Source organism: Benincasa hispida, chromosome 11 (assembly GCF_027475165.1).
Source record: "Benincasa hispida cultivar pf3 chromosome 11, pf3_genome.v1.1, whole genome shotgun sequence".
NCBI lineage: Eukaryota > Viridiplantae > Streptophyta > Magnoliopsida > Cucurbitales > Cucurbitaceae > Benincasa > Benincasa hispida.
The window spans coordinates 34,803,879-34,810,721 of NC_143488.1; the positions used below are offsets into that span (position 1 = coordinate 34,803,879).

The 6,843-nt window shown below is 32.6% G+C and overlaps 1 pseudogene; it reads right to left on the reverse strand.

Annotated features, from left to right (window-relative positions):
- Positions 1-2,236: 2,236 nt before the first annotated feature.
- On the reverse strand, positions 2,237-5,290 carry LOC150032592 (uncharacterized; annotated as a pseudogene).
- Positions 5,291-6,843: the final 1,553 nt, after the last annotated feature.

Below are 6,843 nucleotides of genomic sequence, written 5' to 3' on the forward strand. Positions count from 1 at the left end.
AATTGCATGCCAAGTTCATCAATATTTGTCTTCCACCTATGAATTTATCCACAAACAAGAATCAATATTTCCAATCCATTACATATACTCATCAAAATATGAAATAAACACACTAATCACCAACATTTGCATAACAATACCAGACTTTCATAGAATACTTACACCAAGCCATCATTTCTCTCATTCACAAATATCAATTAGTACTAAGTCCATGAATACTTAACACCAAATATCCCATGAACACAAAAAAATATTATACATAAATCTTCCAATAATAAACAGATCATGGTTAGATAAATTTGCATTCATTCTAAGCTAGCATTTACATTCTACTGAGACAAAAAACAAGAATTACATCCTTACACAAATCGGCCAACAAAACTTGCCCATTGGGTTCGAATTATGTATTTTTTTGTATTGAACTACAAAGAGGAAAAAAAAAAAGATAAATTCAACATAAGTTTACGTCCATTTATTAAATTAAAGCTAGTACTATATGAAAAATAAATAATTTACGTACGAGGCTAGTAATGGGAGTAGTAGGATTATGCACTATTTCGTGTATATACTTTTACACATAGTACCCGCATTCTATGGAATCTAATTGACGAGGGTACTGCATATAAAAAAATTGAAAACAATTATTCTTATGTTTGAATGAACACACATAGTACCCGCATTCTATGGAATCTAATTGACGAGGGTACTGCATATAAAAAAATTGAAAACAATTATTCTTATGTTTGAATGAACATAAATTGTTAAAAAATGAATGCAAATTTACCTTTACAGGTTTCCATTTTGGAGAAGACCGATGATGATAGAGATCATGCTTGGCTTGCCATGTTTTCAATCCACTAAATAGTTTGAAAACATTAGTTAAACATAAATACTTCAATTAAGAGCTAAGAAAGTTCAATTATACTTACATATTTATAACTCTATAAAAATCCTCTTGAACCTTACTTCGAAGAGAGTCTAAAACATAAACACAATTTTCTTATAGATTGATTACAATCAATACCCAATGATAACTATAATAAACAACAATTTTGAAATATTAGTATGTGTATAATGCAAATTAAAAATAACTTAAGAACTTGTATCTACTTACCTTGTATTATATGAAATGAGAACTAATTGGTCTAAATTAGCCAATTGTAGTTGATTGGCTAAATTTTTGGATCGAATATCTTGAGACTTCACGTGTGACGATATTCTTGCTTGATCAATTATAAAAAAAAACTTCTTCATAATATCACGACCACATTCATCCCAAAGATACCTAAACAAAGTAAAAGTTATTATTTATACATGAAACAAAGTATATAAGAGTGAATCTAGATGAGTAATACTTATGCAATGTATGTCAAAATACACATGTAGCCTATTTCAACCATATTGCAATATTGGATTAGATCATCGCGGCCTAAATAAATAAATTTGTCTCTTCCAAATATATGCTCGTCCAAAGTGATATGGATCATGTCTACATCGTTCATGTTATGCATGACATGTCCATTCAATAGTTTGATGGTACCATTGGCGTCAGTATATTTAGAGGACTGGCTGAAGCTCTTAATTATTGAATAGTCCTACCATAACCAAAGTTACAAAAATTCAAAGTAGGAAAAATAATAAATAACCAACTCATATACTGAAAAAGAGACAGTTTTTTCTCGTCAACCATAATTACAAGTTCACGAGGCCATTTTACGAAGTTTCCCATTGCTTGATTTAAGGACTCTATTTTACCCTTCACAGGAATTGGTATAGGCAAATCTTCTCCAATGACAATGTCAATTAAAACTTTAACAGTTAAGCATGACACATCATCCTCAAATGTTATGGCTACTGCAACATTATTATCTACAGTTCTTATAGCTAAGTGGCATGGTTTCCTCTTAACAAATTTAAAAGAACTTATATCATGTAGGGTTAAGCACGTACAATATGATTAAAAATTTAAAAATCACAACAAATAAATTACCTTCAAATCTTCTTTAGACATCTTCTCAGTATCTTCTTCTTCAGATGCACTTAGTGCAACACTTCCAATAGATGATTTGGACTGATGAGATTGTTTGCTGTGAGTTCTTTCTCTTGACACTTTATCATGTCGAACAGTTTTTTCACTAGAGCCTCCTTCAATTTCTTGGCTCATTGAGGACTTTGGTTTTACTAATTTGAAATATTGAGAATGGGAAACAAAATCACTCATTCCTCTAACATGTCCCTAATGTTCCCCTGTACCCAATGCTTTAGTGAGAATATCTTCACCTTCATAGACTTCAACCAATTTATCCTGTAAAACATATTACAATTTTCACACAATATCTATATCATCAGAAGTTCCAAACATTATATATATGCCATCTTAAACTTTGCACAATATATACTTACAATCCGATTTGCACATTCTCGAGTAACTTCATCAAAGTATTCATTATTTTTTCCTTTTCTTGCTTCTTTCCATAAAGTCGCCCGATAAGAAAGGTCATTTGATAGGTTCTACATGAACATACATATTTAATTAGCATAAACATATTAGAATAAAAGATTTAACTTAAGTCGAATAACTCACTAATTCTTAGGCAAGATTCGCATAACCCTTTCGAAAAATGTGATGATTATATATACATTTCGCACGTCTTTCTTTTTTAAGACGACTGATTTTCTGTACGACAAATCTAGTTGAAGTTACCTATCAAAACAATGATAATGTTGACATTTAATTTATTGTGAATAACTTACCTCCCATTCTTCACTCAATCGTTCATTGACGAAGGATGTCCATTGATCTTGCTCTATATGAGAATATCGTTGGGGAGGAAATTGCAAGACCGAGGGTTCATCCTAAAATGGAAGTATGAACTTTTGAGCCAATGTTGTATTGAAAGTCCGAAACTTCCTAGATGCAAATATTAGTATACAATGTTTGGACTTAGAGTCCACATCGAACGACATCTGCACAATGAAAAAAGTAGTTAAACAATAAACTAATAAACTACTATGCATATGAATTAAAATTTTAGAAAACATACCGCTACACAATAAAAAAAGTTTGTCTTTTAAATGGTTTGGAACTTTTTTCCAAGAATCATACGTTATAGGTACTTGTTTTCGAACACAAATTCCTATATAACTTTGCATCTTCTTTGCTCCAGATCTAACCGATTGTCCATGTTCATTATAATCAATGGTCAACCGTTGCCCAGATGTTCTTATTTGTGCCAACTCAGACATTGTAGTTGGGCCACATGGTATACTTATTCTGCTATGTTTTTGTGGGATCATATTTCTATCATTCTCGCTACTACTTGTTGAAGTTTCCATGTCAATCTGCAAAAAAAAAAAAAAAAAAAAAAAAAAACATTACTCACATAAAAAACATATAATCTTAATATTTAAATACTTATAACCATGGTAAATGACATAACATATTTAATACATTATTTATCAACCCATCTACCCTCACAATCATTTCTAATGTATGTGGATGTTGTATCATCAATCTCAATAGATGTATCAACATTGGGCATTCTTTGCATACCTCCATAACCACACTCTTGTAGCATATCTCCTATTTCATCTTCATAAAAATCACCCTCAATTGTTCGTTTGTGGAGATGTTAAAACAATTGACCAACCCGAATTTGCGGGGTCTTTTACATAGAACACTTGTTTTGCTTGGGAGGCTAAAATAAATGGGTCTGATTTATGTCCAATACGATTGAGGTCCACAATAGTAAACCCAAACTTGTCTATTTTGACTCCAGTTCTATTCTCAACCCAATTACATTTGAATAAAATAAATGATAATCCATGATAGTCAAGCTCCCATATTTCTTGTATTACATCATAAAAGGTCATATCTGACATGACGGGCCTTTTGTCCTTAGCACTAGAGACTTGCATTGTGGTAGCCGTTATACTAACTCCACTATTTTGAACCCTCCTAACATCATCGCGATTCTTTGTGTGATAGTAGTAACCATTGACCACATAACCAGAATATTTTGCACGATTGGACAAGGTCCATTAGCTATCCATCTCAAAGAAGGCGATATGGAATTTTTGGGAACTTCGACTAGTCTACGATATATTTCATAATATTTTAGTAGTTAACATTTAATTATACATCAAATAGTAGGTCTCTAGAGATTACCCGTGTGGACAACCACCGACTGAATGTACGATTATGCTCTTCTTGAAGCCACTTTCTACTTTTATTTTTACCAGAATTGAGCTTAGACAAAATATCCATATGTTGCCTATTATAAATGACAAAGTTAGTAGATTATTGAATAATCAAGTAACCTAAAACGAGAATAAGATGGAGATCTACATACTCGACGTAAGGAAGCACATCATTTACATTTTGAATGACATAAAGATGAGCTTGATCCAACTCATCCTTACTCGGTCTGATAAAAGAAGCAGCTGACAATGCTCTATCAATGTTTGAGTTCGCTTTCTTTGTTGATGAGTTTAGCCCAATAGAATTAACATCAGATACAAATTCAGAACAAAACTCTATAGTCTCTTCGACAATATAATTTTCTCCAACACATCCTTTTGGTCGATTTCTATTTCGTACATAAGTTTTCAACACTTTCATGTATCGTTCAAAAGGATACATCCACCTCAAATAAACAGGTCCATAAAACTCAACTTCTCTTACGAGATGCACTACAAGGTGTACCATTATTGTGAAGAATGATGGTGGAAAATACTTCTCTAAGAAGCATAGAGTGACAACGATATCCTCTTGCATACCCTTTAACTGAGATGAATCGATCGCCTTGCAACATATAGCATTAAAGAAGAAGCATAGGCGAATAATTGCAAGTCTTACATGTTTGGGTAAAATATCACGAATGGCTACCAGTAATAATTGTTGCATAAGAACGTGATGGTCATGCGACTTAAGTCCGTAAAGTTTCAAATCTGTGAGCGACACTAAACTTTGAATGTTCGATGAATAGCCTTCAGGTACTTTAATTTATGATAGTACCTTACAAAAACTCAATTTCTCAGCTCTTGTTAATGTATAACATGCGGGAGGTAAAAAGACTTTTTTCTCTCCTACTTGAGGGGCTAACTCTGATCTAATGTTTAGTTCCACCAAATCTAATCGAGTTTTTATTCCATCCTTCATTTTACCAGGAATATCAAGTAATGTGCCAATAAGATTTGCATATACATTCTTTTCAATGTGCATCACATCTAAACAATGTCGCACATCAAGATACTTCTAGTATTCTAACTCGAAAAGAATAGATTTTTTCTTCCAATAAGTTGAAGGGCTATCTCCACTGTTCTTTTCCTTGATAGTTTTCTTACCAAATGAATATTGATACTTACTTGTTTCTGCAAGAATTTCTTCCCCACTCAATGGTTCTGGAGCAAATTCTAATTCTTGTGCGCCATTAAAAGCTTTCTTTTGTTTCCTATATGGATGATGGCGGGGTAGAAACTTGCGATGCCCGAGATATGCCATCTTCTTCCCTTTTGGTAAATAAGTGATGAAGTATTCTCTCCACAAATTGGACATGCATGATATCCTTTAACCATACAACCACACAAGTTACCATACGTAGGAAAATCATTAATGGTCCATAATAAAATAGCTTTAAGCATGAAACATTGTTCTTCATATGCATCGTAACATTCTACCCCATCTTTCCAAAGTTTTTTCAAGTCATCTACTAACGGAGCTAAATAAACATCTATGTCATTTCCGGTTGTTTAGGACCAGATATTAGTGCAGTCAACATAAAAAAAATTTGCTTCATGCACAACCATGGAGGTAGATTGTACGTCACTAACATCACTGGCCAACAACTATATCTACTACTAAGATCTCCATGTGGATTTACCCCATCTGTCGAAAGAGCAAGACGAAGATTTCTAGGTTCTTGACCCAAACTCTGGCCACAAATTGTCTATTTTTTTTCCACAATAGGGCATCTTTGGGATGTTTTAATAAACCATCTGTTTCTTTTTTTTTAGCATGTCACGTCAATAAATTTGTTGTTCCTTTTCTTCGAAACATTCTTTCAAATCTTGGAATTGGGGGGAAATACCACATGACTTTTGCTGGGATATTCTTAGCCCTTTCCTTTAAATTTTTTTGAAGCTTCCATCTTGACGTACCACAAATGGGGCATACATTTGCATTAGAGAGTTCATTTCTAAACAAGCAACAATCATTTCTACATGCATGAATCTTCTCGTACTTCATTCCAGGAGTACCCAACATCTTTTTTGCTTCATAAGTAGAAGTTGGAATTTCATTAGGACTAGGTAATATGTCATGAATTAATTCCAACAACTCAGTGAAACTCTTATCGCTCCATCCAAATTTAGCTTTCAAATTATTTTACTTTATCAATGTAGATATTTTGGAAAAAGTTTTATAATTTGGGTACAATGGTTTCTTCACATCATCTAATAATTCTTCAAAATTATTGGATTTTTAACTAAAATAGTTATTGTATGCAGCCTCAAACATTCCAATTATGTCATCAACAGCACATCATCCTTATCAACTTCGTCTCTTTCACTAGTAGACATATTTTCATTGTTTCTCTTAATTGGTAATGATTCACAATGAAAAATCCATATCTGATAACTTTGATCTATACAATTAAAAAATAAGTGATCTGTTATTTTGTTCACATTTAGAGTCTTTGCATTCACACACTTCAAACATGGACAACTCATGACATTCGGTATATTTGAATGTTGTAGACCATTTTTAATAAACATCTTGACCCCTAAACCATACTCAGCTGATATTCTATTCATTTTCATCTATGCCATGATTGTAAAATATGC